Source organism: Passer domesticus, chromosome 7 (genome assembly GCF_036417665.1).
Source record: "Passer domesticus isolate bPasDom1 chromosome 7, bPasDom1.hap1, whole genome shotgun sequence".
Classification (NCBI taxonomy): domain Eukaryota; kingdom Metazoa; phylum Chordata; class Aves; order Passeriformes; family Passeridae; genus Passer; species Passer domesticus.
The window spans coordinates 32325445-32337773 of NC_087480.1; the positions used below are offsets into that span (position 1 = coordinate 32325445).

At 49.9% G+C, this 12329-nt stretch overlaps 1 protein-coding gene across 7 annotated transcripts in view; it reads right to left on the reverse strand.

Annotated features, from left to right (window-relative positions):
- Positions 1–12329, reverse strand: part of NOS1AP (nitric oxide synthase 1 adaptor protein) — a 42790-nt gene that overhangs the window by 14691 nt on the left and 15770 nt on the right. The window contains exon 1 of one of the 7 annotated variants that reach the window (XM_064427449.1): positions 8201–8240. The exons of the other annotated variants lie outside the window; for them this stretch is intronic. The gene's annotated coding sequence lies outside the window, so the exon portion shown is untranslated. Of the gene's footprint in view, positions 1–8200; positions 8241–12329 lie in introns of those variants that run through there. 7 annotated transcript variants of the gene reach the window in all.

Sequence of the window (12329 nt, forward strand, 5' to 3'; positions counted from 1 at the left end):
GCACCGCGTGATGCATCAGCTCTGGCAGCCAGAGCCAGCAGGCAGGAAAAGCTGCTGGCCCTGACCTGTGATCAAAAGATGAAGGACCTGAAAGCGCAATTCCTCAAAACCATTTAAAGTGGCTGAAGGGGATAGGAGATTCAGAAGGCTTGGGAAACAGTGTGGGGAATGCAGCACTGACCAGGCAAGGCCACCCACGCTGGGGCTGAAGCCACAGTGATGGGCTGGAGAAAGCAGAGGTCAGGCTCCTACCGTGCCTTTGGTCAGCCTCAAAGCCCCCAGCACATCCCATATGCTGCTTGCATGGCTTATTCCTCATGGAGAAGGGTCTCACCAAAGAACCCCCGGTGTAGGCTTCCAAGTGCCATCCCCACCATTACTAGCAGAGATGAAACTGCATTCAAGACCCTCTTCTTTGTGTCTTGTCAGGACACTAGACCAGTGCCTGGTACCTAACACTAATGAAATGTCTTGATTTAGCCCTGAAAAGGTGAGCTTTGGCCTGACTACCTTGCAGTAATTATCCCAGTCCTTTTCGAAGCACTGCATGTGATTTTCCAGGAGGTGCAGACTGATCTGGAAGCTCTCTGCAGCATCCAGGGTGACTGTATGGCACCTTGGCTGCTGATGCCTGATTTATTGGTTCTAACAATCATTGACTATACACATCCAGTTGCATTTTGGAACTCCTGGTGCTGTGGGGTTTCTACTCTGGGCTACCCCAAGTGCAACTGATGTGGGCTTGGAAGACAGAAAAATATCTCAGGGTAAGACAGACTATTTTTAGTATGTTTTTTGAGTAAGCAACAGCCCTAGGACAGCAATGCAGACAGGCCAGGAGGTTTCAGCAAAGATGCTACCCAGTTCTGGCACATTTCAGGGACAGAATCATGCAGAGCTCATTGGAGAGCCTTCCACAATCCCTAGCTGCAGGCAAGGGATTCTGCCCAGGCTCGCCCTGAGCCTGGCACTGGGGAGTGCTGTGGGAAGAGCTGCTGAGCCTGTGCCACGCTGAAGCCAAAGCCCCCTTGTGCCTGGGTCACTGCAAAACTCCAGCAAAACCCATTGGAAGCAAAGAAGTCAAATTCTCAGAAGGACCGAGCAGACAGATTCGTTAAGCCCTTCCACAAATCCAGGCCTTTATCCTGACACACTGCAGAGCCAAGCTCCTTCGCAGGGCTGATCCGTGTGCTCAGAGCGCCGCTGCCCATCCAGCCCATCCCGGGCTCCTCAGGGCAGCCAGCCCCGCCAGCCCCGGGACCGCAGCTCCAGCCGGCGGAACGCCAATGAACCGGCCCCCGGGGCTCTGCTGCAACACTGACCGCGATTTAGCAACAAATCAGCCGGGAGGAGCGTTCAAAGCACCGCAATTCAGCCCGGCTGCTTCTCACACACCGCGGCTGCGCACGGAAAGCGTGCTGGGTCCCACCGGCCAGGAGATGCGGATTTCGAGGGGATTCCTAATTTGGTCTAAGGAACTGCCAGCTTTGTGCAGTTCCACTGAGTGAGATCTGAGCCACAGAGACTGCAAAGGGTTGAAAGCAAAACCTTTACTTAACGGGGCCATGGAAGAACATCTCTGCACTACTGATCACAACCCCCCTGGCTTGGAGCTGTTCTTGACAACTACTGTGCCCAGGTACAGATATGCTGCCCATCTTTGTCAACATTCCTCCTTCCGCTGCAAAACAAAGAGAAAGCTTGAGAGGGCTGCAAAGCCTTAGGATTTAGCTGTTCTTGCTGCTGGGAGAAGAGCAGAGGTGGTGATGGCAGGGTTGGAAATACCACCAAAGGCTCTCTGAGATGGTCTGCACAGCCACAGCCACAGCTGCTGCACCCAAAACAAGCAGGCACCAGCTGACCCACAGGAAAAGGAAACCCCCATGTTTCCACTGCCACCCAATCCTTGCTGGGCGTACATCCTGCATTCCCAAAGATGCGCAATAGGAACATCTATGTATTTGGGTGCAGGCAGCTGGGTGGCAGCAATTCACCCCACACTTGCTGGGCGCTGCACTGGGATTTGGTGACTGCCTCAGGAGAAAAATCACATCTCATACGTGATAAGCTCAGCCACCCATGGCTCCCTCTTGGAGAGCTGAATCCTAGCCTACGGCTCAATGAAGAACTGATACAGAAATAATTATCCAGCTTGAAATCAAGAAAGGAAAGAGGATTTGCACAGCATTCCCATGATCCCTCTGGTTTCACACCATGCAGGATTTCACTGTACTACTTATAACCAATTAAATGCCATAACAAAAGAGCTTTCTTAGCTTTCAACCCAGCCATTTTGCCCATCCTGGGTGTGTTTCTGGACCTCTAAATATCTGTAATAATACTACAAGCTTGGGTTAATTATCTTAATTCTTGTTTATAGCAATGTGACAATGCCAGAAGAAAGAGAAGAATTCATTTCAGGGAAATACACAGAAAAATGGAAAAGGAAACAACATCTGTTCCCGGACTTGCACAGCTCCACAGTTGGTCTCCCACTGAAGCTCTAAGAGCTGCATTGAAATTTTTGAGAAAAGACTGAAAATGGACATCTGAGATACATCAGTTAAAAAGCCCTGCAACTATTTGAGAAGAAGATCAAAGGTGGTCTCAGTAATGCAAAAGAAGTACAAGATCACTCATAAAATCCCACCAACTACGTGAATAAAGATTATCCCTTAATTTTACCCTGGCCACAAAAAAACACATTCCTCTTTTCAAACGGAAGAGAAACATCTACTCCGTCAGAGCACAGGAGCCTTCCCATCGACCTCGGGTTAGTGGGAGGCTATTTTCAACATCTGTCTTTTGTGCAGAGTTCAGTATTTAAATAACTTTGGAAGGAAAAGAAGCCAGCTGGTGTATGCATCATTGCACAACGCACTCCTACTGGCAGAGTATTAAAATTGCCCTTTCTGGAGAACTGAGTTAACATATGTTGCTTAATAGAGAGTGCATATAACCTTGTCAGCTTGGAGTAAAATTATGTATGAATCCGAGAGCGATGGGTATGTGTGAAAAGCAGGGAAAACTCAGCATCCCTAGAAAGATGCTACCCATCCCTATCAGGATGTTTCCACTCAGCAGAAGTGTGAGAAAACTTGTAACCACACACTGCAAGCAAGGTCAGGCAGATCAGGCTCTGAGGAGGAGAGATGATGTCTTTCTAGATCCATCATCCCCCCACATTCACAAGCATCTGAAAAATGTTAACCTGAATTAAAATGCCCTCATTTTGTTCCAGCCCATCTAAACTGCCTCAGGTAAAATTTAAGTCTGCCCACTAGCACTGTCTATAAGTAAGGGAAGGTACCAGGAATGCTTTATGGTCACTTTGTGGCAGCAGAATACAAAAAACCAGAATATTTTTTTAAATTAAGTTGCTCTAAGTGCATCGAGCTGCCACTGTTCCCATCCACCCTCTATCCCCCTCCTCAAAACAAAATAAAGAGAAAAAAGAGGAAAAACGTTACAAGCTTGTACCTTGTACTGGGGAAAGAGCAGTGTTTTGAGAATTCAATTAACAGGGAAAAAGCAATTCCGACAAAACTCAATGCTGCTCTGCTAGCATGGGAGGCAGGAGACGAAAATCTGCCATAAGAGAAAGCACAGGAGAGGATGTAATTTTTGCCAGAAAGCTGCATTTCTGTGTGTTTATGCAGAAAGGATGTGGAACTGTGAGCAAAGCCGTGCCGAACGCAGAGGGCTGGCTGGGAAGGAGCTGTGGGAGCACCCTCAGCCCTGAGCTCCCCGGCTCCTCCTGCAGCTGGCTGGCACAGCAGCTCATAAAATACCGAATCAAATACCTGCCGAGTTAGATTTTAACCCCGGGTCAGCCCGGGCTGATGCAGAGCCGCCGCTGCCCCGGCACTCGGGGGAGGAGCGGCGCTGTGCTCTCGTGAAGAATTAACTTATTGCAAAATGACAGCCGGGATCGAGTTCAATGGGCACAGGCTCCGCGGCGCCAGGAATGAACGGCCGGGGGGAGGCACATACCTCACAATTCCTGCTGCTGAAAACACGGGAATGACAGCAAACCTCAGAACCCTCCACGAGCTTCCCAGGAGGGAAGCCTGAGAAACCTTGCTGGGATCCTAATAGCCATAACTGGGAGGAATGGCAAGCACAGCTCTGTACAGGGTAGGAGGATTTTGCTTTACTGAACCACACAAAGAAATGGCAGCAGCCCCAGAGCCCTGGAATGACTCAGAAACCACCTGTGGGCTGTGCAGGAATGGGAACCTGCGAGGAAAAGGCCATTTTTTCCTGACCAGGGGTGCCAAGCCACCCTGGGGTTGTGCAGGGAAAGCAAGAGGAGCAGGAGGGCAGCACCAGCTTCCCTTGAGCCCTTTGTGGGGTAACCAACACCCTGAGCTTGGCGCCGGGGTCCTGCCAAAGCACCAGGAGCAAACTGCAGCCAGGACACCTCTTGTCCTCCTTTTTCCTTCTGGTTAAATGGAGGAGAAGTGTGCCTTTCAGTTAACTGAAAGAAAAGAGCATTGGAGAGAGGGGAATGATTTTAGATACAGCTTTGGATTTGAAAAGTAGCAGGCAGATATAACCTGGCCAGAAGCAGCCTTGCAGGTCAGAAGAGTTGCAACCACGCAAGCTGAGGCAGCACTGCCTCTCCCCAGAGCCCAGGGTCAGAAAGGGAGGGCAGCAGACAGCCAGAGTCTTGCCAGGGGGTCCCCAGCATGCAGCATCCATCACTCCCTGCTGCTGCAGCCTGCTGCCCCCAAAACAGAAAGGTGCCTGCCAGCCTGCCCTGGCCCGCGGCTCCTCGGCCCTGCTGGGGAAGCAGCACAGGTGTGAGGGGATGAAATGGCTGAAAGCAGGGCACCTCCCAGGAGGGCAGACAGCTTCATCCAAAAGGCATTTCTGACCAAGGCTTCAGAGTATCTGACAGCCCACTGCTCTGGGCTGCACTTTATGCCCTCAGGGGACTCAGGCTTGCTGAAGGGGAGCACACTGAAATACCTGCTTAGCCTACTAATGTGATCAGCAACAAACGGACTGGAAGCCATTTCTAAAACACTGCTAAGAGCCATCCTACCAAAGTGCTGTGCTGCTGCCTGTGTCTGAGGACTCCCACGCCCTTCACTGTGGGATCTCACTGCACCCCAATTCCTCTGTGCATCTGTAAATCTGGCCATGACTATGCCCATGCTCCACACAGGAGCAGGGCACTTGCCATGGGATGCCAGCAGCACCTCCCTACTCCCTCCAGGAGCTGGGATACAAAAAGACAAGAAAAGCAGGGAAATTTGGGGATCTCCCCAGTGCGGTCATTTTAGTTGGGCTCCCTGCTCCTGCTGCCAAATCTGAGGACAAAACCAGCCTGTGGCACTCACACTTGGAGCAGGGATGGGTCCCATTGTGGGGCACAGAAACATGCAGATATCTGAGGCCAGGATGAAGGTTCTCGGCCACTCCATTGGCAGACTGCCAGCATGGCATGGCCAAACATGCTGGACACCTCTGCTATCCTGATAGTTGGGGTTTAAACTATTCCTCAGGATTAAATTTCCCCTGTCCTCTTGCCTACACCTCACTGCTGGTGGTTTTAGCATTAGCTGGACTTAAATTTAAGGCCACAGTAATTTGGAAGAGAGGAAGAATAATGAAATAGTGGATGCTTGTTCTTGGGCTTACTGATGCTTTTTAAAACTCTTCCACAGTTCCTTGGATTTGCATTTGCACATATGGGAAATGCAGCTCTGAGGTACATGTGTTTGTCTGAAATAGATGTGATTTTGGTTAGCACTGACAAGGTCAGTGCCTATTTTCCCACCCAACTTCAGGTTTAATTTTGGTAACCGTCTGTGATGGGTATAAATGGGAATCAGGCTAAAAATACCTGTGCTGTGAGAGCGGTAGAGCAAAGTTAAGGTTGCTGCTTCAAAACCACCCCAGGATTGCAGCATACCCATCTATCACACAAAATATGTTTTCCAATAACATCAAATGCTTCACAATAAATGCCTTCTGCTCAGTTTGCTATTTCCTCCCAGAGCTGCCTCCATCCGCTTCCTCCAGCCTCCCTCACTACCTCCGAGTTTCACAAGTTGAGGTGGCAAACTGGGACACACTCATGAGCCATCTGCAGGAGAAGCAGCTTCACAGGAAGCTCAAAGAAATCAGAACTGGTAAGAATTAAATCACTATCAGTCACAGGGTTAAATGGAGAAAGTTAACAAACAACTTATGCTAACCCTTTCTTTTCAAGACTTCCATTTGCAAGATGATTTAGCTCCCTACAAGAAATCCTCAGGCATCCTATACTTCTCTGTTAGTTTGTTGTTTGTTTTTTTTTTTTTTTAAAACACCCTTAAATCAGAGGTCCCACGGGAACGCAGCAGCAGCACTGTGTCACGAGGGATGCAGGTGCTGGAGCAGGAGCACACTTCCCAGCCTCCTCCCTCAGCCCCACCAGCAGCTCACCAAAGCCACCAAGGTCCCTGTGCAAGTGTTACTGCTCACTCCATGGGGGCTTGACTAATACTAAGCTTATGAAGGAAAGCTGGGGACTCCAGCCTAGCCATATCATTTCTCCTCCAGCCTGGGCACATTCAGTGACAACTCCGAGTGGGAGCAGTGCTTATGGGCTGGGAAAAACAGCACCTCTCAGCCAGGCATGAAGGTCAGTGGAGACCCTGCAACACGCCATCCCCCAGCCTTGGAAACATCTCCAAACTCCTTTCAGAAATCCAGGGAAGTGACAACAGCTGGGCTGGACCTGTGTGGGAGGTGGCAAGCTCCCCCCTGCCTTCACACGCTGCCATCTCTGGTGACCCCGCCAGGGTGTGAATGAGCTGGTGTGTGGGTGCGTGGGGGACACTGGTCAAACTGGTTATAGAAACAACAGCCGGGCTTTGAGCTGCTTCCTGCAGTCAAGGAAAACAAGGATGGGCTCTGTGTGCATCTGCAGGCTCCGCTCTCGCACTGCTTTTCACAGCCCGGGAGGGAGAACACAAGAAGAGAGCTGTACACGTTTTAATATTTACCACCTGCTGCTAGAATAAGCAGAAGTGCATTCCTTGGAAAGCCCACATCTGACTGGAATTTGTGGTATTTTTAATTAGACATGCATTGGTTTGACCTGTGCAGGCAGAGGCAACACAAACTGTTTGGTGCAACCACGCTTTGAAGAAGGTGAGGAACTGCCAGAGCCTGGAAATGGCTTCTGTTCTTCCAGCCCAGAGCGGGTGTGAGCCCCTGTGCTGGGATGAGCTTGGCTTAAGGAGCAGCACTGCCATTTGCAGCAGTTCAGTCATGCCCCTTTACAGCAACCCCTGATAAACTCCTGCCCCTCTCTAGCACCAGCCAGTCTTGATGTCTCAGGGACCCCAGGACTGAGCAGTACAGGCAATGTCCAGCCCAGCACCTCTCTCCATCTGAGAAGGAAAACAAAATTCCTATTTCAAAATTAGCTTTCCCTCCCAAATGCATCCTTCCAAAGACAGACCCTGCCCCAAGGCAGATGAGGTAATCCTTGCCCGCATGGATGGGTCGAAGGCAGGGCTGATACTGTAGAGGAGCACAAAGTCATCCCAAATGTACCCTGAGGGCAGGTGACAAAGCAAGGGGCAGCCTAAGAAGATACCCACACAGCACTTCAGAAAGGTGTCAGCTCAGCAAAGTGAGACAAATTGCAGCACGGTGATATTTACGCCCCAAGTTGTGAAATACAGGATTTATTTTGGTATTTTTTTTTACTGCTCACCACAGAGCTGTTCTCCCACTGTTGCATAAAAAGCTTGAGTAAGATCAGTTGAGAAGGCAAATAAGAATAGCCAGGCAGAGAAGCAGTGACACGCCAAGGAAGGCAGGCTGATAACACTGTAACTAAATCAGCAATTATGAAATTCAGACAATTAATAAAGAATGAATGAGCAGCAGCATTAAACACTTGGTGCATCAGAAACAAGGTAGCCCCCTGGGGCTCTTAAGATGCTGGCGGTGCTCAACAATGTTTCTGGGTTATAACTGGAGGAAAGGTAATTATTCATATCACTCCTGCTTTACAGTTCCTATTTCAACAACTAATGCAGGTATTAAAACCCATTCACTAAATTCTACATGTTAAAGGCAACAAGAATAATGTACTTGAGAGTGATTTAGACAGAATCACAGAAAAAAAAATTCCAAGTAATAAACGTATCAAGATTTTAGGTGGAATTAGAAAAAAGGGGTTGAAACCCACCTCAGCAGGAGAGCCCAAGATGAGGCAACAAGAGACATAGGACAGAATGCCAGTGTGCTTCCAGGAAGCCCCAGTGAGGAGAGCACAGCAATGTTCACTTCTGTGCAAGGCTGGGGGAAAAAAAAAAAAAAAAAAAAAAGAGTATTTGCTATCCAGGCCAAGTGCACAGGAATCTGGCATCTACTCATTTCAGGATGATTTTATATGGCATTAGCCAAGCAGCCTCTCACAGGAAAAAGGAACAGAAGCTGCATCTGCCAAGATGCAGAAATGTATCCTAAAAAGACCCTGGAGGCATTGCAAGGTGTCAGCCCAGTTCAAAGGGCACTGTGAAGACAACATGCAGCAAAACAGAAAGGTGACCTTATCTCAGACCATGGCACCACTGAAATCACTACCAATACAATCCACTCCTACAGAACATCTTCTGCTTTATCACACACTTCAAAGAAGAAACAGAAAACAGTTCAGAAGAAATCAACATGAACATGAGGCAGTTTCCCCAGACTCCTACATCCCAGAGGTTAAAACAAACTCTGTATTTGGCTTATCCACAGAGCAGGCTTGGTGGACACTTGTTCACAGTTCAGACTTGGGAAGAGTTTCCTCACATCAAAGGCTCTGGGTTTAGGCAAATGCACAAAATCTGCTAGCTAGGAGTTAAGTTGGATCCATTCAAACCACAGAAAGACAGGTCTTTTTCACAGAAAGCTCAAAGGGACCTGCACCCCAAGTCACACTCACCAACTGCTTTGGCCAATTATTCTGGATTTCTCTTCTTTTAGATAACATGGATTTCTTAGCATGTAAGTAGAGGTCAGCACAGATGTGCTCTTTGTGCTGGAAACACACACACATCCCCCACATTCCCAAGGATCAGGGAATGTTTGAGGGAGTACAGACCAGTCCCATCCATCATGTTAAGAGGCAATAAGAAAATGTCATTGGAGCAAAATGCTAAAACAAAACTGGAGGCTTGGAGAGAAAAAGAAAGAGATGGCTCTCTCAGATACATATCACTACTGCAATCCAACAACACCACCAAAACATCACAGGTCTGGCTGTTTCCTCTTAAAGAATTAAGCTGAAATTTAACCATCTCTGCTGAAGTTTCCTGTGGCAAATACACACTTCAGGCTGGCTTTTGCAGCTTCTGCTGGAACAGATCAGCAGTTTCCATATGCAAGCCCATGACATGGGGAGCTGGTTTGGCTGGGGATTTTTCCCTATCGTGTTACACTCCTACTGCTGAAAACCAAGGGACAGATTAAGAATCACTGGGATCCTCGTGCTCCATCAGGGAAGCCTGGCCTGAGAAGGAATAATTTTCTACCCTGAAAATTCTTAGAGTCTTTGCCCTGGGTAGACTTTACTCCAGATGGGAAAGTCCATGCCTTCCAAAAATCCCAGTTGAAGCAGATCACCTACCAACTGCTGTCTGCAGAGACACCAGAGCAGCCACGGCCACAGTGCCACGTGGAGGAGCAGCAGCCCTGTGTGGCCCTGGCAGCCTCCCTGTGAGGTGACAAGGCAGGAGGAGGCAGGGAATCTCCAGGGATTTCAGCATGCTCTGTAGGCTCCAGCCTGCTCTGCTGGGATGGGAAGAGTGCTTGGCTCCTTTCCCTTGTCCTGGGCAGTGCTTGCTCCTTCTGCTGCCCTACAATAGATACATCCTTTCCTCCCACTCCCTAATTAAACTCCCATTCCACAGACCAGCTCACACAATAGATTTTGCAACCTCTTATTTTAACCAGCTGTGATGCTTTCCTCTGCTCCCACACAGGGCAGGAACACCCATGACACCCCAAATCTCTCTCACCTTGCTGCAGTGACACCCCAAATCCCTCTCACCTTGCTGCAGTGACACCCCAAATCCCTCTCACCTTGCTGCAGGAGGTGGGGCAGGCTCTGACTCTGCATCTCCCTGGAGCACTGCATCCCCTGGAACACCTTCCTGCTGCACGGAGCCAAAACCACCAAGAATTAATTTTAGCAGGAAAGAAACTGGGGCACGTGGCATTTTTTTTGGAAGGCTGTTGCCCCAGGCTTTTGTCTCTCTTCTGAGGTGAGGCAGCAGACAATACCACAGCAGATTAAATTAAAGGCTCCTTGGCCTTTGAGGACCAGCAGGGAAGCACAAGAGCAGAAAGGATCATACACCAGAGTAGCATTCAAAGCTGACTTCAGTTTGGTTTGACTTTAATTCAGCCCAGTTCCCTGCACAGGGATGTCTCCCTCAGGAGTCTGACAAGTCACAGCCTCCCTGTGCCTTATGTTCTCACCCATAAAATGGATACCAAATATTGCTCAACCCCTGCTTGTGAGCTTTAGTAACTCTTTGGTCTCCTTTTTGGAGGTTATTTCTCCCTTTAACCATGGAGCAGGAGTGATGTATTGTCTCTGGACACATTCAAGCCTGGCTGGAAGATGTGGCTGCCCAAAATAAGGCTGCCTGCATCTCTCCTGCTCAGCCCCTGCAGCATCAGCACTCAGCACCACAGAGCATTCGGTCCCACTCCATCCCAAGAGTAAAATGTTGACATGATGGCAGAAAACTGATAAAAGCACCGATTTGTTAAAAAACACATGAAAATTCCATGTTGTAGTAAGTAAGAAGGGAAAAAACCCTCCAAATAAAAACAATGCCAAGGGTGAGAGGAGACACAAACTCAGGGAGAAGGTCCAGTTCTTCACTGCACTGCCCAGATACTGCTGGGAGAGCCTAGAACAAGTCACAGAACCTGAAGTCAGCCAAAGCTCAGCACAACTCTCTCAAACCTGTATTTTCTTATCAACAACCTCTCAGGTAGCCAGGAGCTTACTCTAGACTCAGTTAGAAATTGACTCCAAAATGCAAAGGGAAGTGCAGATGGCTATCTTCACCAGCAATCTTCCAGCAGCAGAAGAGCCTGTCCCCTCTTGGTGACAGTGGTGGGGCTGCTGTGTGCTGAGTTGGGTGTGTGACAGCTGGTGACACTGAACACAGCCCTTTCCCACAGAAACAACACCTTCAGCAGAGGTTTATGCAAGCCTGAGGCTGAGGCCATCAAAGGCAGCTCTGTCACCTTGCAGAAGGCTATCAGAGGATGATGGCTTCTGTAGGAACTCTTCAACCCTCACAAACAGCAATCACCAGTGCTAACATGACCCAAATCTCCCAGAACAAGCTGCAGACCTCCTCTCCTTGACAGCCAGGCTGAATCCACTCATGCCTGGGAGGCAGAGTGTGCAACAAATCCTTTCTTTCTAGGCAAGAGGAACAGCCAGCGCAGGAGAGCCCCAGTGGCATCTGCAGTCCCACAGGCTCCTCGTGTGCCCGGGCTCCAGGAGCAGGGTTTGCAATTCCACATTCCCCTGCTTCTCGTGCAGCTGAGCCCTGGCACTGGGCTGAGCCTGCTGCCTTGCCAGAACCATCTGTGCAACACAGGAAAGAGCCAGGAAAGCCAGGGTTACCTGGCCAGCATGCTGTGCCCCACAGCTAGTGCAACCCACCACTGCAGTCCTTCAAAGATGCTTGAAGGACCATTTCTGGGGAAGAACGAGTGGGAAGCAGGAGGAAGAGGGGGAAGCAGAAAGACACACAGAGGATGGACACTGCTGTAATGGCTTTACATGCTGGCCATGACCTTAGAGAGGGGTGTGAGCCAGCAGAGCATTCCCTGGCTGGGAAGGAGGGACAGCAAAGGTCTGCCCTCCCACCAGGTTCAGGAAGCCTGGCAGACACCATTCCCCACCTCTCCCCTGAGCTCCCTAAGGACATGTGCTGATGGCTCAGACATGGCATGGCAAAGCAGAGAAGTGACTCAGTGGGGAAAGCCCCCAGGCAGGGAGGGAGATGAGTCACAGGGAGACACCCCAGGCTCCCAGAGAAGGAGCAGAGTCCAGCCCAGGTACAGGGAGGGCAAGGATGTGTGGCAAGCTGGAGAGGACAGAAGGCACTGCTGCCTCCCAGCTTTTTGCCAGCAGCTCCAGTCCTGCCCTGGGCTTGGTGCCTACTTGGCTTCCAGTCCTCTCCAAGGCACTGGGCTGGCTCCAGGCCAGCTTCACCCACCAGGAATGCTGCTGCCTGTGCTGGCACGCCCAGCGCCAGCCGGCGTGTCCTGCCAGAGCCCTGCCTGCGGGACACTGG